Source organism: Triticum aestivum, chromosome 4B (genome assembly GCF_018294505.1).
Source record: "Triticum aestivum cultivar Chinese Spring chromosome 4B, IWGSC CS RefSeq v2.1, whole genome shotgun sequence".
Classification (NCBI taxonomy): Eukaryota; Viridiplantae; Streptophyta; class Magnoliopsida; order Poales; family Poaceae; genus Triticum; species Triticum aestivum.
Window position 1 is genome coordinate 337,688,893 of NC_057804.1, and position 25,797 is coordinate 337,714,689.

The window sequence follows — 25,797 nt, forward strand, 5'->3', positions numbered from 1 at the left end:
ATAGTGAGATACTTGATAGATACACCAAAGTTTGGCATTTGGTATCCAAAGATGTCTTCTTTTGATCTTGTTGGCTACTCCGATTTGGACTATGTCGGAGACAAGGTGATGCGGAGCATCCCTCGCTCATCCCCATGGACGTGCCTACATCTCCCTCAACACCACTTGGACCCATGACAAGAGCCCGAGCTAAGGCTATCGAAGATAAGGTGAACTCGCTCCACTCTGAACTCCCTCTTCCTACTCACGAGACATGGCTACTACCTCATTCGGAGACTCTATGTGTAATCAATTACATGGAGGTGAGCCAAGGATCAACTACTTGCAAGAGCCAAGACGGCGAGGACCCCAAGCATGTTAAAGAAGAAGAAGAGATGCTGTTGAAGCTACAGGCATCGGACGACCGACCAAGCCCGGACGTCTGACGAGTCCCAGGCCACGGACGACCGACGCCCTCGGGACGTCCGACAGCTGGGCACCCGAACCGAATCTACGGACGACCGAGACCACCGGACGTCCGGCCGATGCACGCCCGAACCGAATCTACGGATGACCGACGACTTCCGGATGTCCGGACCGGCGCGAAGCTCCGGACAACCGACCCCCTCCGGACGTCCGACGCGCCCACGACAGAGCTGATTCTACAGACGCCCGAGCCCGACCGGACGTCCGGACCGTCCCGAGCCTCCGGACGTCCGACGCCTTCCGGACAATCGAATCCTGAGTGACCGCACCCTCGGGCTGGAGCCCTTGTATCCCTTCACTTTGACTTCCATTTGCACTAAGACTATAAATAGGACGCCCCCACCTCCTGGTACGGGTAGCATAGGTTTAGCTCATATTTTGTGTGAGAGCCTTGCTCATCCACTTGGCTACTTCTCCTCGGAGCTCAGGACCTCTTCGGAGAAGATCCCCCAAGCGGATTCAAGACCCCTTTCTAGGGAAGACCATCAAGACCTCCGTACGGAGAAGAACTGTTCCTTTGTATCCTTACCTTGGTTGATTGTGGATCATTTGTCACTCTATGTTGTCGGTGATCTAGCACTCGTGTGATTGATTCTATGTCGGTTTAGTGATTCTCTCTCTCATTTTCCCCGTATTTCCCCTTTGTGCTTCCGTGTATTCTTCGTGTTTCCTCGTAGGATCCACTCCAAACGTGACAGATCATCCACATAGGGTTCCACCCTACATCATCTTGGATCAGAGCCAGCTTGTCTCATGATATCATCTTGGTATCATGAGCCACGTTGATCACGTTTTGGAGCCCCTACCCCGTGTTTTCTAGCTTGATTTTGTTGTGAAGATTGACAGTTCCACCACCTCCACCCCCCCCACACTTTCCACCACATCTTCCAAACCAACATACACCAACATCTGCCCCGCTACCTCCTATGTCGATTTTGACACGTTTTGGTCTTTGAGAGTTTGGGTTGTGGTTTCCCGTATCCTTTTGTGTTTCGGCTATCTAGGTACGGTTTGACTTCATCACCACCACGACTCAACTTATCGAGGGTCTCATCATCGCCAAGGATGGCAACTTCGACGACATCTTTGTCATAACTTGCAATTGCATTGATACCCACATTATCCCTACTTTTGCGTAGCTTACCCATCGAGACTAGCCGTTGAGTATTGCAGGCCACGTGACTTGTGCACATTAGTGATCATACTCCATAGCATACATACCATACAATAGTGGTGCATATCTTGAGATCAACTTGTGTGTCACAAAGTTGTCATAGCATACACAATTGCTACCTTGGTTTGTGAGTTTTGCATGAGAAAAGAGCTCAAAAGTGAAAGAGCCATCCAAGCTTGTAAGCAAAGAGGAAAGATAAGAAAAGAGCTTATAAGCAAGAACCATAGCATCATACAACATTAAGATTGTCATATCCAATCATCTTGGATCATAGCATCGAAATATCATACATATAGAATAATTGGGATAGAGATTGTTGCATTTTTGCCTAGTAGGTTGTGCACAAGTTTGCGTATCTGCCTATTTTGCAATCATGCTAGCGTATCTCTAGTATTGTGCAACAAGAGCATTTTGTGGTCTCCACATTTTGGCTCAATTTTGGATTGCACAATCCCATTTATCTATTTGCGTGTGTGTTTCCGTGTACCCATACTTGCTTGGTCTACTTGTTGCATTTGCAAATTTGTGAATCTTTTCCAACATTATTGAAGCTCACTTACTATTGCATCAAATTTTGTGCCACCATCCTAACCAAGCTCCACCATAAGCTTTTACGTGTGTAGGTGTGAGAACCGACAAGAATTGGTACCAACAGTGCTATTTCATTGTCCGCATTTGAGTGAACTTGATTCATCCTCAACTTCGGTCAAGGTACATTTGGTACATGTTCTTTTCCTTCTACCACTTACATTTTGCTTGATATGATGGATAGGCCAAGTTCTTATACCACTCCACCTCTCATAGAGAACGACGACGACATGTCATCATTCATCACCAAGAACCACCTATTTGGAGCTCAAAAGGCATTGCACCAAGAGCAACAAGCAATGAGGGACTACTTCGACAACAAATTTCACGCTCAAAAGCAAGAGAATGATGCAAGAATGGATGAGATCCGCACCTTGATGAGGAACCGGCGTCCTTCCACTTCTTCATCTTCAAGACGGAGCCGCTCAAGTCGACACTCCGATGACACCTTCTCCGACACAAGTACACCGTCATCGAACACTCTTCGTCGAGCTGCGCGTCAAGACCAGCATGCATCTCGGAACCCGCTACATGACAAACATTCACAAGAACAAGTCGACGAGCAAATCCCTCGTCCTCAATCAAACCAAGTCGTTTTTGCTCAAGCTCAAGAAAGGCAACGACTAAGGCGCCAAGAAGAAGAACGAGCACATCTACACCAAGAGGAACAAGACGCTGAGGCTCAACATCTTCAACAACAACAACGTGAAGCGCAAGCTCTTGAGGCGCAACGTGCCCTTCAAGATTCGAGCCGAGCCATTGCCAACCACAATCAAGAGCGGCGCAATCAAGAGGAAGCCCTTCGAGAAGAAATCCAAGAGAGGAACTACCAACCGCGTGTGCAACGTCAAGCTCCACAAGGTCCTCAACAAGCTCGTCAAGCTCCACCGCAACCTCAAGTTCAACAAGAGCAAGTTGATCATGGACTTCATCCACACCAAGAGCAATATGAGGATGACTACCCTCCACGTCAAGGACGTCACCATCACCATCGCCACCAACACAATGAAGAGCAACGCTATGGCAAGCTCAAGTTCACAATGCCCAAGTTCAATGGAAGCAATGATCCGGAAGAGTACCTCTCATGGGCATTGAAGGTCGACAAAATTTTCCACAGGCACAACTATGAGGAAGAGAAGAAGATCACTATGGCATCACTTGAGTTCCAAGATTATGTGCTCATATGGTGGGAACAAGTACTTGAACGCCGTCAAGCAAGAGGTGAACCACAAATCACCACTTGGGCTCAAATGAAGGATGTCATGCGAGCACGCTTTGTACCAACCTACTACAACCGCGATCTCTTCAAGAAGCTACAACTCCTCAAGCAAGGAACAAAGAGTGTTGAAGAATACTACAAGGAAATGGAGATAGCCATGATTCGAGCCAATGTCACGGAAGATGATGAGCAAACAATGGCACGTTTCTTGAATGGACTCAATCATCCCATCAAGAAGATTGCCGACTTCCAACCCTATTCCAACCTCATTGAGCTCGTCCATCAAGCAACCAAGGCGGAACGTCAAGTGCAAGATGACTTCAAGTACGCCAAGTACTCATCCAAGACCTACGGTTTCTCCAACATCCAAGCTTCAACGACTCCTTCAACATCTACATCAACCAAACCTTCTCAAAGCAACGACGACAAGTCAGGTTACAAGAAAACTTCGGCAAGTTCAAGTCGTCTTCTTCCTACAACAAGCAACTTCAAGCCGCGTGCTTCATCATCTACTCCAACCGATGAGACCGTCAAAACAAGCTCCTTCAAGTGTTTCACTTGCGGCAGCCGAGGCCACAAGTCCTACCAATGCACGAACAAGCGCACCATGATCCTCAACGACGACGGTACATATGACTCAATGAGTGACGAGGAGATGGAAGACCTTGAGAAAGTGGCCATGCACCGGCGTGTGAACGAGGAGGAAGATGATCAAGTCTTTTGTGATGAGGATTCGAGCCCCACTCTCGTTGTCTCCAAAGTCTTGACACTTCAACATCAACAAGAAGAAGACCAACGATGCCACATCTTCCACACTAAGGCCGGCATCAATGGAAGGTCCGTCAAGGTCATCATCGATGGAGGTAGTTGCCACAACTTGGCAAGTGAATAACTATGTTCCAAGCTTCAATTGGTCAAGAGGAAGCACCCGCGCCCCTACAAGGTTCAATGGCTAAGTGACTCCGGCACTATACGAGTCGAGCATACGGTCCAAGTGTCCTTCAAAATTGGTGCTTATGAAGACACTTTGGAGTGTGATGTGGTCCCAATGACCGTTTGCCACCTCCTTCTTGGCCGACCATGGCAATTCGACCGTGGTTTCATCCACAATGGGCGTACCAATCACTATAGCTTCAAAATGAAAGGAAAGGAATATGTGCTACGACCTATGTCTCCTAGTCAAGTGATAGCCGACAAGCAAGCCACCAATCATGGAAAGACGAGTGAACAAGTGACACACCCAAAAGTGAGTGAGAGCCACAAGCCAAATTTGAGCGCCTCTTCGCCTAGAGAGAAAAACCTCATCCTATTTGCCACCAAGAGTGAGATAAGAGAAGTGTGTGAGAACCCATCGAGTGTGATGCACTTCGTCCTTGTGTGCAAGGATGGAGAACCAAAAACTAACACATCTCATGAGCTACCTTTAGTGTTTCAATCTCTTTTGCAGGAATTCCAAGATGTCTTCCCCGATGAGCTACCTCCGGGTCTACCGCCACTACGAGGCATTGAGCATCGAATCGACCTCATCCCCGGAGCACCACTTCCAAATAAAGCTCCATACCGTGTCAATCCCGAAGAAACCAAGGAGATTCAACGGCAAGTACAACAACTCATCGACAATGGTCATGTACATGAAAGCTTAAGCCCATGTGTCGTTCCCGTTATACTTGTGCCTAAACCCGATGGAAGTTTCCGCTTGTGTTCCGATTGTAGACCCATAAATGCCATTACCGTTCGATATAGGCATACCATTCCTCGCTTAGATGATATGCTTGATGAACTTAGTGGAGCCAACTTTTTCTCAAAAATTGATCTTAAAAGTGGCTATTATGAAATCCGCATTCAAGAAGGTGATGAATGGAAAACCGCTTTCAAAATAAAATTTGGCTTATATGAGTGGTTAGTGATGCCTATGGGTTTGTCGGAAGCACCCGGAACTTTCATGCGTCTTATGCATCATGTGCTTAGACCTTACATTGGAGTCTTCGTTGTGGTTTACTTTGATGATATCCTTGTGTTTATCAAAACCGTGAAAGAGCACATTAATCATGTTAAATCTGTGTTGCAAATCCTCTGCAAGGAAAGCCTTTATGCGAATTGGAAGAAATGCACTTTTGGCGCTGACAAAGTGGTTTTCTTGGGTTTTGTTGTCTCTTCCAAGGGTGTCCATGTTGATGAAACTAAGATTGAGGCAATTAAAACTTGGCCTCAACCCACCAATTTGCAACAAGTGCGTAGTTTTCTTGGCCTTGCGGGATTTTATCGCCGCTTTGTGAAAAACTTTAGCACAATTGTCGTTCCTTTACATGCTTTGAGTAAGAAGAATGCTCCTTTTGTTTGGGGATCTTTGCAATCCACCGCTTTTGATGAGCTCAAGTCTTTGCTTACTCATGCTCTGATTCTTGCTTTACCCAACTTTGAGAAAACTTTTGAGGTTCATTGTGATGCGAGTGGTACCGGAATTGGTGGAGTTTTGATGCAAGAAAAATGAGCCATTGCTTATTTTAGTGAAAAACTATCCTGTGCTCAACTTAATTATCCCATCTATGACAAAGAATTGTATGCTTTAGTGTGTGTGCTACATGTTTGGGAACATTACCATAGACCTCATGAATTTGTCATCCATACCGATCACGAAACGCTTAAGTACTTAAAAGGTCAAACTAAGTTGAACAAGCGTCATGCCAAATGGAGTGAATTTATTGAATCTTTCCCATATGTCATCAAGTACATTAAGGGTAAAGAAAATGTTGTTGCGGATGCACTTTCATGCATATGCACTCTTGTCACTCAACTTGAGTTGAATGTTATTGGTTTTGAGCACATAAAAGACTTGTATGAGCATGATCCTTCTTTTGCTACTCCTTATGCTAAGTGTTTGACACACACATCTTGGGAATGATACTACATAAAGGATGATTATCTTATGAGAGCTAACAAACTTTGCATCCCGAGTCTTCTCTTCGTTTGTTACTTTTGCAAGAGGCTCACGGAGGCGGACTAATGGGACACTTTGGACGCGACAAGAATTTCGCCACGCTCTCCAAGAACTACTTTTGGCCCAAGATGTTTCCTGATGTCTCACGCTTCACCAACCGTTGCTCTACATGTCGCAAAGCTAAGTCAAAAGCTCAATCCCATGGTCTTTACATGCCCCTTCCTATTCCTTATCAACCTTGGGAAGACATTAGCATGGATTTTGTACTTGGTTTGCCTAGAACTCAAAATGGGGATTCCGTCTTTGTCGTTGTGGACCGATTTTCTAAGATGGCACATTTCATTCCTTGCAACAAGATAGACGATGCTTCACATATTGCCAATCTCTTTTGTAGGGAAATCTTGCGACTTCATGGAGTACCAAAGACGATTGTCTCGAACCGCGACATCAAGTTCTTGAGTTACTTTTGGAAGACCCTATGCGCCAAGCTCGGAATCAAGCTATTGTTCTCTTCGGCATACCATCCTCAAACCAACGGCCAAACGGGGGTGACGAACCGTACACTCTCCACTCTACTTGGCGTGTTGATCAAGAAGAACATCAAGGAGTGGGAGGCGTGTCTACCCATCGCCGAGTATGCCTACAACCGTGCAAGACATTCCACGACTGGGAAGTCCCCTTTCGAGGTTGTCTACGGCTTCAACCCTTTGTCCCCATTGGACATTCTACCTCTTCCTCTACAAGAGCGAACCAACCTCGACGCAAGTGCCCGTGCAAGCTACATCAAGAAGATGCATGAAGATACAAGGCACACCATCGAGCGCCAAGTACAATGACTAGCGACCAAGCTCAACATCAACAAGCAACCCATGGTATTCAACATTGGTGATCTAGTGTGGCTACATCTTCGCAAGGACCGCTTCCCTAAGGAACGCAAGTCCAAGCTTCTACCTCGCGCCGATGGACCTTTCAAGGTTCTAGCACGATACAACGACAACACCTACAAGATCGACCTACCACGAGGCAAGTACAATGTGAGCGACATCTTCAACGTCAAGGACCTCACACCTTTCCATGGAGATACAACTTTTGATCCCAGGTCAGATCTCTCCCAAGGGGGGGAGATGATGCGGAACATCCCTCTCTCATCCCCATGGACGTGCCTACATCTCCCTCAACACCACTTGGACCCATGACAAGAGCCCGAGCTAAGGCTATCGAAGATAAGGTGAACTCGCTCCTCTCCGAACTCCCTCTTCCTACTCACGAGACATGGCTACTACCTCATTCGGAGACTCTATGTGTAATCAGGTACATGGAGGTGAGCCAAGGATCAACTACTTGCAAGAGCCAAGACGGCGAGGACCCCAAGCATGTTGAAGAAGAAGAAGAGATGCTGCTGAAGCTACAGGCATCGGACGACCGACCAAGCCCAGACGTCCGACGAGTCCCAGGCCACGGACGACCGACGCCCTCCGAACGTCCGACATCTGGGTACCCGAACCGAATATACGGATGACCGAGACCACCGGACGTCCGGCCGATGCACGCCCGAACCGAATCTAGGGACGATCGACGACTTCCGGACGTCTGGACCGGCACGAAGCTCCGGACGTCCGACGCGCCCACGACATAGCTGTTTCTACAGACGCCCGAGCCCGACCGGACGTCCGGACCGTCCCGAGCCTCCGGACGTCTGACGCCTTCCGGACGACCGGCACCTGAGTGACCGCACCCTCGGGCTGGAGCCCTTGTATCCCTTCACTTTGACTTCCATTTGCACTAAGACTATAAATAGGACGCCCCCACCTCCTGGTACGGGTAGCATAGGTTTAGCTCATATTTTGTGTGAGAGCCTTGCTCATCCACTTTGCTACTTCTCCTCGGAGCTCAGGACCTCTTCGGATAAGATCCCCCAAGCGGATTCAAGACCCCTTTCTAGGGAAGACCATCAAGACCTCTGTACGGAGAAGAACTGTTCCTTTGTATCCTTACTTGGTTGATTGTGGATCATTTGTCGCTCTATGTCGTCGGTGATCTAGCACTCGTGTGATTGATTCTATGTTGGTTTAGTGATTCTTTCTCTCGTTTTCCCCGTGTTTCCCCTTTGTGCTTCCGTGTGTTCTTCGTGTTTCCGCGTAGGATCCACTCCAAACGTGAAAGATCGTCCACATAGGGTTCCACCCTACATCACAAGGTCTATAGGAAGTCCACGTCGGGTACTTGTCAATTTCTTGGGATATGTCTTGTGTCTTCGTCCTCCAAGAAACAAAACTCAGTATCCTTATCCACCGCCGAAGCGGAATACATTTCCGCTGGTTCATGTTGTGCTCAATTACTTTGGATGACCCAAACTCTTAAAGATTATGGGATATATGTGAAACATGTTCCATTGCTTTGCGATAATGAAAGTGCTATTAAGATTGCTCACAATCCCGTGCAACATTCTCGAACTAAGCATATTGAGGTTCATCATCATTTCATTCATGATCATGTTGTTAAAAGTGACATTAACATTAAGCATGTTCGTACCAATAAGCAATTGGCGGATATATTCACCAAACCGCTTGATGAGAAAGTATTTTGCCGGTTGAGAGGTGAATTGAACATCATTGATGCTTCAAACTTGGAGTAGGAACTCCATTTGGATACATGCAAGGCATGAGCCTATGACTAATCCTTGATATTTCTCTTATGATGATAATCATGTATCATTGGATATATTTGCACCCTTGCATGTTATCTAACCCTTGTAGGTACTTCGATGAATCTAAATCTATGAGATTGCAACTCACTCACATCTTGAGCAATCTCAACATCACCAAGTATCTACAATATGGTGGTTGAAGACAAGGAAGCATGAAACCCTTCAAATATATCCTTTGACAAATTCCTGTATCAAATTTCATGATTGTCATTTTGGATACACAAGTGCTATTCCTTGCAAAACTAATTCATGTAGGTAGATGAAATCCAATTACAAGTGGTGCTCCCAATGAACTACATCAACCTTGAGCATCCCACACAAGTTCAACTACATGATTAAGATCAACACACCACCCAAGGTATGTTATTCCATCTTAGAGAAGCTTTACCCCAAGTCATGGGTCAAAGCAGCTCAACAAGATGTGAATACATCAAAATGCTTAAACGAAAAAGGGTAACCCCATTTTGAGCTTAAACGATGAGTATGACCTATGATCAAGTGTCTTCACTTGACTCCTAAGTCAATATATTCTAACATAGGTGACTTATTTCGCCGACCAAATCTAGATAAAATTCTCTAGTGTTTCTCCTTGTTATTGCATTTGTCTCTTGCATATTTGTTTCCCTCTTTAAAAAAATCATCTAGATTTATTTTCTTTTTATTTCTGTTTTGCATTCCCTGCATCCAATTCATTGCAAATCCTTTAGTTAATTCCCTGTAAATCCTTGTGAGATCTTATTTGCTTAGTGAGCTGAGGTGACAAGTGCTTTTTCTCTGTAATGAACTCATACACACCGGCTTGTCTCTTTCGGTCAAACTGAAATACCTCGGTGCCACCGAAGAAAACAACTCGGTGCTACCGATTTCAAATGCTGAGGAGACACTTTGTCATTTGCATCCTGCACATTTTTTAGCTCCACTCAATGATTCTTATCCTCTACCAGCACCTTATTTTTCCCTGCTACTTTGCTATGTGACTCAAGGACCAAACCTATTGACTCACACTCCAGAAAACCCTTCTTGGAAATTGATGTCAAAGGGGGAGAGAGAGCTCACATCAAAGTCTAATCATATCAAAAGGGGGAAAGAGAGATAAATAGTCACATCATAGAGAGACCCCAGATGCTTGGTATTCAAATAGGAGAGAAGTCACATGTCTTTAGAGGGGAAAGACATGTTCATGTTGTTTGTTTGTTTCCTTTGCTCTGATTTTCTATTCCTTATCTTCTCCCAGTATCCCATATAAGATTCAGGGGGAGCAAGACATCTAAGGGAAGGAAATCTTCAAATTCATTGCATATCTTTACCTTTGGAGACATGTCTACACTCAAATAGAGTACTTAGTACTCACTCTCTACATGTCATCCCAATCTTGGTACTCTTGTGGTTTGTTGCTCTTGCTCTATTTAGTAGATGTTTCTGTGTTGTCTAACCTTGTTTACTCGGGTTCATCTCTTCCAAAGCTAGCTCAAAACCACAAGGTAAGTATATGCATCACACTCATGTGCATGAGGATCTCTTACTGATGTACATATTGTTTGCAAGAAGGACTCATGAGAATGAATGTACATTTCCTATTCACACCATTTACTCTAATGCATATAGCCAAGATACATGTAACTCATTGCTTGCTCTGTCATGATTATGCACTCACATGATCTTATGTTCCATATTTACATGATTGCATACATATAGGGGAGCCTATGCATGTTAATGTCCTTCCAAAGCTTTACCTGCCTTTCTCTATATCTTTATCTAAAGCTTTGACGTATGTTGTCATCAATTACCAAAAAGGGGGAGATTGCAAGCACAAGTGCTCCCTGGGTGATTTTGGTAATTAATGTCAACATATCTCTTGTCGGACTAATACTTTTATCTAGTGTATTTCAGAAAAGTCCAACAGTGGAGTGGCATGGACAAGAGGATGTGGAACCCCTTCAAGATGCTAAGAACAAAGGATTAGCTCTAGCTCAAAGCTCAGGACTATATATTTTCTATTTTAGTGATCCAAGATCACATTGAGTCCATCGGAAAGCCAATACTATTGAAAGGGGATGAGGTGTTGCTTAATGGCTTGCTTGCTCAAAGTGCTTAGTGATATGCTCCAAGCCATCAACCACTTTCTCATATCCACATTTGTCCCAACCCAAAAGTCAAACTCGGCCCCATCGATTTGATCCATCCGGTGCCACCGAGTTCTTTTGACATAGCCACTGCCAGAAACCCTAATCAATTCGGTCTCACCGATGGGATCTCGGTCTCACCGAGATGGGCTTGCAAACTCTTTGTTGCCTATTGCAATAATTTTGGTCCCACCGAGAATATGCAATCGGTCCCACCGAGCTTGCTTGACCAACTCTCTGTTTCGCTTATTACCAAAATCGGTCCCACCGAGTTTGTGTAATCGGTCAAACCGAGATGCGATTTTACCCTAACCCTTGCACATCGGTCCCACTGAGTTGATCATATCGGTCCCACCGAAAAGCCTAACGGTCACATTATGAACTAAATCAGTCTGACCGAGCTTTCTGATTCTGTCCCATCGAGTTTGGTAAATTGTGTGTAACGGTTAGATTTTGTGTGGAGGCTATATATACCCCTCCACCCTCTCTTCATTCGTGAGGAGAGCCATCAGAACAAGCCTACAGTTCTAGCATTCATTTTCTGAGAGAGAACCACCTACTCATGTGTTGAGGCCAAGATATTCCAATCCTACCATATGAATCTTGATCTCTAGCCTTCCCCAAGTTGCTTTACACTCAAATCATCTTTCCACCAAATCCAATCATACGAGAGAGAGTTGAGTGTTGGGGAGACTATCATTTGAAGCACAAGAGCAAGGAGTTCATCAACAACACACCATCTATTACCTTTTGGAGAGTGGTGTCTCCTAGATTGGTTAGGTGTCACTTGGTAGCCTCCGTCAAGATTGTGGAGTTGAACCAAGGAGATTGTACGGGCAAGGAGATCGCCTACTTCGTGAAGATCTACCCTGGTGAGCAAGTCCTTCGTGGGCGATGGCCATGGTGGGATAGACAAGGTTGCTTCTTCATGGACCCTTCGTGGGTGGAGCCATCCATGGACTCGCGCAACCGTTACCCTTCGTGGGTTGAAGTCTCCATCAATGTGGATGTACGATAGCACCACCTATCGGAACCACGTGAAAAATCTCCGTGTCTCCAATTGCGTTTGCACACTCCAATCCCGTCGCTTTATTTTCTTGCAAGTTGCATGCTTTACTTTCCGCTGCTCATATACTCTTTGCATGCTTGCTTGATATGTATTGTGAATGTTTAAACTTGTGCTTAAACTCCACCTCAACTTGAAGAACTTAAATATTGCTACTTTTCTTGGTTGAGAGTCTACTCGCCCCCCCTCTAGACACCTCTTCTCGATCCTTTTAGCCTACAAGGGCCATGGGAAGCCAGCTGGCCATCACCTTGTCGTCTCCACCGGCTGCCCAAACTACTTCCTCGTACGCCTGGAGGAAACCAGCCGGATCCGCCACACTATCGCAGCGGGGCGGCATCTCCGGCCTGAACTTGGGTGTCCACTCCACCTGTCGCAAGGCAGGGATGAAAGCGCGGAGGCCCATGGCTCCCCCAGAGGTGCGCGACGGCCCAGTCGGCGAAGGAGCGCCTGCCATCGAGGCCGGTGGTGGGATGTGGTGGATGAAGTGGCGAATCTCCGACGCACCCCTACCTGGCGCGCCAAATGTCGGATTTTAGGTTTCGCAAACCCTTGAGAGATTCGAACTCTGTGGTGCATGCGGAGATCTCAACCTACCCTTGCGGTGTAAAACCCTACTCCTGCTTTGTGGTGGATTTTCCTTGAAGGGCTGAAGATGAACTAGTACAGTGGTTGAACAGCCTCAGGAGGTGAGGTTTTCTTGGGCTCAAGTGAGTTGGTGAGATGGTGAGGGTGGGATCGATCCGATGCCCCTCTATGGTGGTGGCTAGGTCCTATTTATAGGTGGCCTTGGTCCTCTTCCCAAATAAAGGCGGGAAGGGATCCCACAATGGCCAGATTCGAAGGGAGACAACAAGTACATCCTATCCTGACTAAAGTGGTCTTCACCTGCAAAAGCCTCTGGTCGTGACGCTGCGGTGGGCCCGGTGATGACCTCCGTCCTGCCGTCTTGGCGGTCTTGGTCTTGTTGCACTAGAATGGAAACCTTTGGTTGGTTCCTCGGGACTTCGCGCCTGCTGCTTGCCTCCTTTGCACCGAAGAGGAAACTGGTACACTACGCCCGCTGGCGCCCGCCTGGCCTTAGTCGTCATGGCTCACGTTAGCTGAGCCTCGTGAGGTGCACCTTGCATAGAAATCTCCGCTCCTTGGGAGCCAGCCTGCGGAGGCCGATCCCCTTGGAGGTCTTGGTGTCGTCCGCCTCGCGAGGGTCTTGAGTTGTTGATGCTGAAGTCGGGCCGTACCAGGTCGTCGATCAAGCCACGCAGTGGGCCGCGAGCAAGTAGGTCTGGGTACCCCCATTTCCAGAACACCGAAAAGTATCGTATGTAATGGCAACGCTATCACAAACGATTTAATGGGGAAAATTGTGTGTGATGTACCTACAAACGGAAACGTTTTCCTTGGAGCGACTGTGTGGGATGTATATACGAACAGAAATGTACTTCTTGGATTAACTTTGTGGGATGTACATATTAATGGAAACATATTCCTTGGATTAGTATGTGGAATGTACATACGAACGGAAACTTTTAGTGGGGACTGACTATGTGGGATGTACTTACGACCGAAAACGATTTCACCTGTATAATTGTATTTCTTTTAGCACTACTATATGTATATCCGTATTTGATCGCTCGCTGATCGCACACGACCTCATTTTGCTGAGCGTGTGTGCTAGGAGGGCATATCCCTGACGGTTTCTGGGTCATGTGGGAAGGACCACCCTATCGCAGTCACTTAAAAACCGTTTGTATAGCACCTCGCCATACCAGTGATGCCTGCATCAAGAATCGAGTATTCGGCTACATATACCTCCCTATATATGGTGAGCGTGCATACCAGGTTATGCAACTCACTCATACAAGGATAAAACTATGGTCAAGCGGATCTACCTAAGGAAGGTAAGGATCCAACAACCTCATGAGTCATGCCAGAGGAAGATAAGCAAAGATACATCTCATGTGGTGCAAAAATCGACAAGTTGGGAAGCAGACAACTATGGATCAACAGTCTTGATAATGGTTACCAAGGTCAAATTTCCCCGCAATGGACAAGGTGATATCATCCACTCTTGTCAACGTCTCTCAAAATTGGCCACAACAACTAGCTCTGTACAACTTCGTGCCCACATGTGCATGTCATATGTATGAGGAACCATAATAGGAACTAGAACAAGGAATGGTGCCAGAATACTGCACCAACAATATCTATGGTTGTAAGAAGGATCAAGGATATATGTGGCCAAGTTTTTTCTTCAAGGCATTCCGACAAATAAAATAATAACAATCAAGGAGTAAAACTGGCAACAAGAACATTCTTCCCTAATTGTCATGGTCTAGATACCCAGGTCAGCTTGAGACCATGATTCCATATGGATTAGCATGGACAAACGCTCAAAGGCCTACTCTATTTCATAAGGAACTCATGTCCAGCTACCCCACTTGTCCAACGGCACATGCTCAGGATTGTCAGTGTGGAATACCAAGTCTATTATGTCAGATTCAAGATTCCTTAGCCATCTCAGCAGTTTGACTTGAGTGGCCATGTTAAAGAATCTCATGGCCTATTACCCGCATATGGACATACCGACAGAATGAGCACGTGAGATGATGAACAACAAACTCAGAACATGTATTCTCACATGTTGAACTAAATGCAAGGTCAACATGTCATGAAAAATATCTTGCTGCCAGAACAACTGCTAGTCCCATCACAAGATGCTACTATTTGAGGTATGCTACAGCTATAAGACCATACCCCTTTACAATACTCACGATAGGAGACAGTCGAATCTTTGGATGTATCTCATGCTCGAGCCAAACAAACAAACCAAGATAAGTCAGCACCACCTACGGGCAGTCAGATCCCATCAGGAGAAGGACTATGATTCCGAACAGTGTTTTAACTCGGAAGATATGCATTCATTTGAGAAAATCGATGGAAGAAATTAAAAAGGTTCATGGTCACAGGAAATTTATGCTCAGATTCCTTGGATATTACCAGCAGATATGAACGAATAGATGACAACATAAGGATTCGACATATGAGGAAAGTCCTGTCAGAATTTTGGGAAAGGTGAAGCCAACCACCCCAGAGCAAGGTAATCCGATCATATGAAATTCAGGGGGGAACAACATATAAAGGAAAAGGATACATGAGTTGGAAAGTCATATTCATACTTGCTCCCTGAGCAACCAAACCTTGGGGACGAGATTTTCATAAGGGAGGAAGGTTTGTAACACCCCGATTTTTGTCCCTTTCTTTTTCTTTTGTTTTGGTTTGGCTTTTGTTCTGATTTTTCTTTCAGAGCAGTTCTATGGACGTGAAACCTGGGAGATCATCATTCTTTCCTCTCCCAAGTGGTTCATCATTCTCAAATATCTCCCAAGAACATGTCATTTCCATTCTAGCCCAACCCCAAATTCCTTTTCTTGGGAATATTCCTTTTTCTATTACAGGAATAATCTTGTTTGACTTCTGTTGTGAAGCAGCTTATATTTCTGCCTTTCCATTAATTCCCACAAAATTCTCATAAGTTCTTTGGATCATATCTTCTCTAGATATGTCAATACCCTTCCTTACCTAGTTCAAAAATAATTCAGGAATATTCATTTTCCTATTCTGTCATGAATGGCACTTTGTGAAGGAAGTGTTATTTATCTTTTCTTGTTTGCTCCCAAACTTCGCATTCTTTTATATCCAAATCATTGCCAAAAGACAAAATTTAGCTCCATTTGCCTAGTTAATCTTCCTCAAATAATTTTCAAAGTTTTCGTTCAGATAGAAGCTTTGTGAAGGAAGTACTAGCTAGGCTTATCCAAATGGGTTGAAATTTTACAAGATCCTTCATATGCCCATATCACCACACTCCACCAATTTTAGATACATACAACAATCTATGTGAGCACACCTTCAACCCTTTGTTTCTGGCAATATTTTCAGTTTGTCTAGCAACTATATTTTATATTGATTCATTATGGCTGGAAATTTACCCGAGCATGCTCCTACCTATATAACTTCCCTCTACCAAATTTGGGTCATTTAATCAAGCCAACCTCTCTCCATAATTTTCTCAAATTTCTGGACAAAGAAGACCTCTGCGAAGGAAGTACCATTTTGGCATGTCCAAATGGCATGAAATTTTTACATTATCTTCTTATGTCTATATCAATATTCTCTACCAAGTTTCAACCCAATCCAACACTCCATGTAAGTGCATTTTTTAATTTCATTTTCTGGACCAAATTGACAGTTGTGAAGCAACTATGTTAAATTTAGGTCCAAATCCTTCAAATTTCACAAGGTGGTAGTCCTTCCTACCCTAACCCTCTTTGACATCAGTTTATCTTATTACCACTCCCACTTCACCACAAATTCATACCCAAGTTTGCTACAACAAACTTTACCTGATTCATCCCATCCACCCAAAGCCCCTTTCTTAGAGCCATCACTTCAGAGAGGCCCCATTTTTGATAAACTACACGTCGGACATGGTCGGCCTTGCTTAGTCATCATGCACGCGTGATGCATGTTGTGACCGTGCTGCTGGCATGCATGTGCGCATGCTCTGCTCGCTATGGCTACGCTCTGCACGTCGGGTAGTGTCCGACTTCGTCTTCCCGGCTGCGCCCGCACGTCCCCTGGTGCCTTCCACCCTCCTTCTTCTCCCACGTAACCCCATGACTCATCTCCCCCGCCAGTAGCTCCATCACTGGCGCCAGTCGGCGTGCGCATGTGGGTGCACAGTGCAGCATGGGGGCCGACAGCCACCATGCTCTCCCCGTCTTCTTCCTCCGCGTCCCTAGCTCCACCCACTACTCCGGTGGACCTCCCCAACCCATCATTCGTTGCCTCAATAGCCCACGCATCCACGGCTCACCTAAAGCTCTGGCCACGCATCGAGGTTGGCATGTAGCCGATGACAGACGACCCTCGCTATATAAGCTCTCCCGGGCTTGTCTCTCTTCACCACTCGACTTTGCCCTCTCTCAATCGACACTCAGAACCACCCAACCGAGCCCTAGGGCTCATCTTGTTCCTCTTCGGCCAAGAGCCCGTCGCTCGGCCTCCACCTTGGACAGTGATAGAGGCAAAGGTGTCCCGTCTTTCGATGAGATGATGGATATCGCTTTGGTGGAAGTCGAATTTGACGATCCGACTACGAACATGCGAGGATGTCGCGCCTTAGCAATCGCTAAACCAACTCCGAGAGGTTATTGACCATGCCGGAGCACGATCAACCTGACCACGAGGGTCTGTTTCCTGCGAGCAAACGAAGAACAAGCAAGAAACTGAGATTGCAATCTGGATATTCCGAATATAAGATGAAATCTTTATTGATCAAGGTGGGGTTCTGTGACGCCTTTGTTTGGTCGTTGAACACAAACGAAGTACGCGAAGTTGCAGCTATGGCGAACTTTTAATCTAAACAAAACCCAAAGTCTAAACGATGACCTAAGGGCTGTATATATGGAGGAAGAGGGGGGAATTTCACGGCCCTTGGTGGAGGGGTCCGAAATCAACCCTATCTCTTGTTTCCCCACACATACGGACTCTAAAAATAACATATACTTATGTATTTTGAAATTACATGGGCCTGGCCCAATAATAAGGTGACGCAGCACCTAGAATAGCCTTGGGACGAAATTTATGAAGTGGCATCTTCTATATTTCGTCCAAGGCTTCATGCACCCATTATGGTGGCTTCAAAGTCCTGAAATCATCACTTGTAACTCTGTTCTTGTTCCCCTTGCGCATGCCATCATCTCCATGCTTGTTCTTGATCCAATGTTCATCCTTCTCCAAGCTAGGCCCTTCATTTGTAAGCAAAACAAATGTATCCAATTTAGGCAGCATCATATTCTCATGAACATTAGAATCATTACCAAGAAACGAAAGTACCTGGTAATTTAGTTGGCGTGTGCGAGATCTAGTAATTGGTCCAGTATGTATAGCAGCAGGGGCTGTGGGTGTAAAAATTGTATTGATGTCCTCATCATCATCCCCTTCTTGAAATGAAGTCGTCCTCGGCGGAAGTTCATCTTCCTCACCCAAATAAGGCTTCAAATCTACAATGTTAAAAGTGGGACTAACCCCAAAATCTGCAGGCAACTCAAGTTTATATGCATTATCATTTATTTTCCCCAACACCTTAATGGGACCATCAGCATGTGGCATTAGCTTTGATTTGCGCAAATCAGGAAATCTATCCTTACGCAAATGTAACGAAACAAGATCTCCAGGTGCGAACACAACATATGTTCTACCCTTATCTCCAGCAAGTTTATATTTAGCATTCATACACTCAATGTTTTCCTTAGTTAACTCATGCATTTTTAAAATCAATTCAGCATGTTGTTTAGCATCAAAATTAACCTTCTCCGAATATGGAAGAGGCAACAAATCAATAGGTGCACGAGGTAGGAAACCATACACAACTTCAAAAGGGCACATCTTAGTAGTAGAATGCAATGAACGATTATAAGCAAATTCAATATGAGGCAAGCATACCTCCCACATTTTCTTATTATTCTTCAAAACAGCCCTAAGCATAGTAGACAATGTTCTATTGACTACTTCAGTTTGTCCATCAGTTTTGGGGTGACAAGTAGTACTAAAAAGCAGTTTAGTCCTCAACTTAGCCCATAAACATCTCCAAAAGTGGCTAAGAAATTTAGTATCACGATCTGAAACAATAGTATTTGGCACACCATGCAAGCGAATAATTTCACGGAAGAACAAATCAGCAACATTAACAGCATCATCGCTTTTATGACATGGTATAAAGTGTGCCATTTTCGAGAATCTATCCACGACAACAAATATGCTATCCCTCCCCTTATTTGTTCAAGGTAAACCTAAAACAAAGTCCATAGATATATCCTCCCAAGGAACACTAGGTACAAGCAAAGGCATATATAAACCATGAGGATTGAGTCGTGACTTAGCTTTTTGACATGTAGTGCAGCGAGCAATAAAACGCTCAACATCCTGTCTCATCTTCGGCCAAAATAAATGTGTAGCAAGTACGTACTTCGTCTTCTTCACGCCAAAGTGTCCCATTAATCCTCCTCCATGCGCCTCCTACAACAACAAAAGACGATCAGAGCTAGCAGGAATGCATAGCTTGTTAGCACGAAACACAAATCCATCGTTAACGACGAACTTGTTCCACATTCTTCCTTCTTTACAATTCTGCATTACATCTTTAAAATCAGCATCATGCACATATTGATCTTTGATGGTCTCCAAACCAAATATTTTGAAGTCAAGTTGTGAAAGCATAGTATAGCGACGAGACAATGCATCAGCAATAACATTTTCTTTTCCCTTCTTGTGTTTAATGACATAAGGGAAAGTCTCAATGAATTCAACCCATTTAGCATGTCTACGATTTAGTTTAGCTTGACTTTTAATATGTTTCAAAGATTCATGATCAGAATGTATAACAAATTCTTTGGGCCATAAACAATGTCGCCATGTTTCTAAAGTCCGAACAAGAGCATATAATTCTTTATCATAAGTAGAATAATTCGGACTAGGACCACTCAATTTTTCAGAAAAATATGCAACATGTTTGCCATCTTGTAATAACACACCTCCTAATCCAATTCCACTAGCATCACATTCAAGCTCAAAAGTCTAATTAAAATCAGGAAGTTGGAGTAAAGGAGAATGTGTCAACTTATCTTTCAATACCGTGAAGGCTTCTTCCTATGTGGTACCCCAAAGAAAAGGCACATCTTTATTTGTAAGCTCATTGAGAGGTGCAGCAATGGTGCTGAAATCTCTCACAAAACACCTATAGAATCCAGTGAGGCCAAGAAAACTCCTCACTTGTGTGACCGTTTTGGGCTGTGGCCAACTCTCAATAGCATCAATCTTGTCTTTATCAACTTCAATTCCCTGTGGAGTAACAACATAGCCAAGAAAAGATACTCGGTCGATGCAAAAGGTGCACTTCCCAAGGTTACCAAACAAACATGCATCACGTAGAGCAATAAAAACAGCACGTAAATGTTCCAAATGTTCTTCCAAAGATCTACTATAAATCAATATGTCATCAAAGCAAACTACCACAAATCGTCCAATGAAAGCACGTAAAACTTCGTTCATTAATCTCATGAAAGTACTAGGTGCATTAGTTAACCCAAAAGGCATGACTAACCACTCATATAATCCAAACTTAGTTTGAAATGTTGTTTTCCGTTCATCTCCCAATTTCATATGAATTTGATGGTATCCACTAAGCAAATCAACTTTGGAGAATATTGTAGAGCCACTCAATTCATCAAGCATATCATCTAGCCTAGGAATAGGATGATGATAACGAATAGTAATATTATTAATGCCTCTACAATCAACACACATACGTGATGTACCATCCTTTTTCGACACTAGAATAATAGGAACAACACAAGGACTAAGGGATTCGCGTATATAACCTTTGTCGAGAAGCTCTTGTACTTGATGCATAATCTCCTTCGTCTCCTCTGGATTGGTACGGTATGGCGCACGGTTTGGCAGTGAAGCACCGGGAATTAAGTCAATCTGATGCTCAATCCCTCGAATAGGCGGTAATCCCGCTGGCACGTCTTGTGGAAAGACGTCAGCGAACTCCTGCAAAATGTTAGTGACAGCAGGAGGCGAAGAGGAAGGCACGTCCTCGAATGAACATAATGCCTCTTTGCACACAAAAGCATAGCAAACAGATTTGTTGAAATCTAGCTCATCAATATCAGATTTGGTGGCAAATAAACATGCACTTTTCAATTAAATTTCAGAAGCAACACTAGATGGTTTATTATTAGGCTTCATTTGTTGCTCAAATTCTGTTGCCACAATCTGATTTTCACTCTTATTCTTCTCCTGTTTTGCTTTATTAGCTCTATTAATATGATCTTTCAAAATAGAATCAGGAGTCATAGGAAGCAAAGTAATATTTTTATCCTTATGAACAAGAGTATACTGATTGTTTCTACCATGGTGTACAGAATTTTTATCAAATTGCCATGGTCGACCAAGTAATAAGGAACATGCTTGCATAGGTACCACATCACAATCAACATAATCAGCATATGTAGAGATACTAAAATGCACACGAACAGTACGTGTTACCTTAACCTTGCCGCTGTTGTTGAACCATTGGATGTAGTAAGGATGTGGATGTGGTCTTGTGGTGAGAGAAAGCTTCTCCACCATCTCCATGCTAGCCAAGTTGTTGCAGCTCCCTCCGTCTATGATGACGCGCACAGAACGTTCCTTCACAACTCCCTTGGTATGGAACAAATTGTGCCTCTGATTTTGCTCAACCTTTGTGACCTGCACACTCAAAACACGTTGAGCAACTAAACGTTCATACCTGACAGCATCTTCAGGAGCCATGTATTGCGTCTCATGATCAGAATCATCTCCACCATGTTCTTCACGTGTAATAAGAGCCAAAGTCTCCTCATCATAGTCACTAGCGGACTCATACCCACCATCCTCGTTAGCAATCATCACACGCTGAGATTTGCATTCTCTCGCATAATGACCTCTTCCCTTACAACGATGACAAATAATATCACTTGTGTGCCCTGTTGATGTCATGGAAGAAGAAGAACTCTGTGCAGACCCGGTAGGTGCGCTCTTGGCAGATAATGGTGGTTGTGCCTGTTTTCTTGTATCACGGCTGGAGGTGGCACCTGATGGAGGAGCTGGTGCAGTTGAAGTAGAAGATGCACGCGGTGTCCATGATGAAGTTCGGCCTGTAGAAAAGTTAGTTCGCACCAATGCTTGTTGATCCTGCACTTGACGTTCAACTTTACAAGCAAGATGGAATAAATGAGTGATATTAGTATACTCCTTATCGTCTAGAATAGTCTGAATCTCTCTATTTAATCCACCCAGAAAACGTGCAAGCATAGCTTCATTCTCCTCAACAATACCACATCTAATCATGCCAGTTTGTAATTCCTGATAATATTCTTCTACAGAATTTTTCCCTTGTCTTAAGCGCTGCAATTTTTGAAGCAATTCACGTTGATAATATGGTGGAACCCAATGAGTACGCATAGCAGTTTTCAAAGCAGCCCAAGTAGCTGGAATAGGATATAATCTACAATGTTCAGACCACCATACACATGCAAAACTAGTGAAAGCACAAACAGCAGCGGCAACCCGTCTCTCCTCGGGATATTGTAAACATGTAAATCGTTGTTTAGTTTCTAACTCCCAAGTAAGATATATATCAGGAACATATCTACCCTCAAATGGTGGAATATTCAATTTCAGTTTAGGAAGATGGGCATGATCTCGTACCTGAGGGAGAGCCCTACCATTGTGATTATTTGCATGTGGACGACCTGATGGTTGTGGTGCAGGTGGTTGCACGTAGTTCTGATTTTGATCAACCTCATCCTCGTAATCTCCCACATAATCATCCTCCTCTGCATCAGCAGCAGGAGCCACAGAAGTATCAACAGCAGCACCAACAGTTTGGCCAAACACAAGAGGAACACGGCTTGCTCGGCGGAGGTCTGTTTCACGACGTGGAGGTAGTCGTTGTTGTTGTTGTTGGAGAGGTGTGTTAGGTGCAGCGGGTGGTGGTGGTGGAAGACGCGCGAGCAATTCATTAAACTTCTTATCGAGCTTTGTTTCGAACGTCTTCTCCATGCCATCTATCTTCTCCATGGCCTCTTCAAATCTGTTTAGCACATCTTGCACCTGTCCACACATCATTTGCTGAAATTTATCATGCAAATCCTTATTCGTCATGTTCTCCCAGTCAGTCTCGTCGGCTTGTGATCCTGGCATGGTTAGCAGCAATAGAAACACACAAGAATATGATCCTACAGACTACTAACAAGAGGTGGTCGTGGGTGTCACAAATCTGTCAAGAAAATCTCAAATTCTTACCAGTTCTTACCTAGCAGCAGGCGGTGATCGGCAACCGTTGTAGTCAAAACTCTCAAAGCTTGGATAGAGCGATTACTAGGGAGAGTCAAATGCACAACGTAGATGTATGTGGAGCTGGGAAGGCTTATAATATGGTAGCAAAAAGGGTCAGCAATAATCAATTCAGAGATGCAAAGTTGAATAAACGCTCAATGACGGTAATGTGCTGGTCCTAGGCTAGACTGTGCTAGAGACGCGAGCCTAGAACACCAACAAAATCACGGCGCCGCACGTAAACAAGGGAGGAGCACACTCTGAATTTTTTTTCTCTTTTTTTTGCACCTTTTTTTTGAGTTTGGAACTATTTCTCTACTGCGGGTAGCACGGAAGTTGGGGAGTCCTGCTTTGTCACGACTCGGAGTATGGTGTGATCTGGAAATCCAAAACAGAGTAACAAAATACTGGACTCGGAATAGGACTGGTGGCGGAGATGAAATTGGTGGAACTCGGACTGGTGGCGGATATATGTTGCAGGTGGACTCGGATTGGCGTGATGGCGGCGGATATGTGGTGGCGTATATGGACTCGGATTGGCGGTGAATATGTGGTGGTGGTATATGGCAGCAGCGACGATGATGATGCAATGGTGATATATGGTAGCGACGACGTGACAACCTGTGAACAGAACTCAATAAAGACCAGCAACTTGACACGACGATGCAACCGCAAATTCAACAAAGCAAAACCCTAAAAAGATTATGCAAAGGCACAGATTGGTTCGGATATTATGAATTAACCCTAATTTTTTTGTGGATTTTTCATGGACTGTAGGTATGAAGAACAGACTCGATCTAAGCAAATACAGAAAAGATTATGCAAAGGCTCAGATTGTTTCAGATGGGATGAACTAACCCTAATTTCTTTTTGGCTTTTTCATGGACTATAGGTATGAAGAACAGACTCGATCTAAACTACGAAAAACTGTAAAATCTCACCGAGCAACCTGGAAATCTGATACCACTTGATAGATGCAAAGGTGTCCCGTCTTTCGATGAGATGATGGATATCGCTTTGGTGGAAGTCGACTTTGAAGATCCGACTACGAACGTGCGAGGACGTCGCGCCTTAGCAATCGCTAAACCAACTCCGAGAGGTTATTGACCATGCCGGAGCACGATCAACCTGACCACGAGGGTCTGTTTCCTGCAAGCAAACGAAGAACAAGCAAGAAACTGAGATTGCAATCTGGATATTGCGAATATAAGATGAAAGCTTTATTGATCAAGGTGGGGTTCTATGACGCCTTTGTCTGGTTGTTGAACACAAACGAAGTATGCGAAGTTGCAGCTATGGCGAACTTTTAATCTAAACAAAACCCAAAGTCTAAACGATGCCCTAAGGGTTGTATATATGGAGGAAGAGGGGGGAATTTCGTGGCCCTTGGTGGAGGGGTCCGAAATCAACCCTATCTCTTGTTTCCCCACACATACGGACTCTAAAAATAGCCTATACTTATGTATTTCGAAATTACATGGGCCTGGCCCTATAATAAGGTGACGCAGCACCTAGAATAGCCTCGGGATGAAATTTATGAAGTGGCATCTTGTATATTTCGTCCAAGGCTTCATGCACCCATTATGGTGGCTTCAAAGTCCTGAAATCATCACTTGTAACTCCGTTCTTGTTCCCCTTGCGCATGCCATCATCTCCATGCTTGTTCTTGCTCCAATGTTCATCCTTCTCCAAGCTAGGCCCTTCATTTGTAAGCAAAACAAATGTATCCAATTTAGGCGGCATCATATTCTCATGAACATTAGAATCATTACCAAGAAACGAAAGTACCTGGTAATTTAGTTGGCGTGCGCGAGCTCTAGTAATTGGTCCAGTATGTATAGCAGTAGGGGCTGTGGGTGTAACAATTGTACTGATGTCCTCATCAGACAGCCAGCTCCAGTGCCCCTTCGCCCAAGCCGGCACCACCTCCGAGCTCCTCTCAAACCCTTGGTCCTCCCCAGCCTCCCTCCCGAGACAATGGCCACCAGAATCACCAACTTCGGTGACGCCCGAAGCTTGCAGCCACCGGTGATGATGGTGGCGACGTCGTTCGGCCACCACTCGAGGAGCTGCTGGTACGGGAGTGCCCGCCGTCATCCTCCCAATCCACCCCCTTCATCGCCCAGCTCCGTCGTGGCCTTTACGTCGGCGAACGATCACCAGTGAGCCCTCCATCTCTCTGTTCTCCCTCTCTCTCTAAATCGAGCCAAAGGGCCCCACCTCTCAACCTCTCCCCTGTCCCCCAAAACGTTTCTAAGTGAAGGCATATTCTGCCTTTACACTTTTGACGTCACTCTGTGGAGGTTTTCCAGAAAATCAGTTTAAATCATTTTACTTCATTTTAAATCTTAGTTTGACCATCCATATCTCCTAAACTACAAGTCCAAATGAGCTGATTCTTTTTGCATTATTTTTTATTGAGCTCCTTTATTTTCTGTAGAGTTTGGCATTTTTCTCTTCTGTCTCGAATTTTATGATAGAAGAATATGCTTTATGTGTTATTTACAAATGCTTTCAAAATATGTTTTCAGAATGTTTGATGTGTTTATGTGAAGACCAGGAGCATTCCACCTCTCTATTGGAGC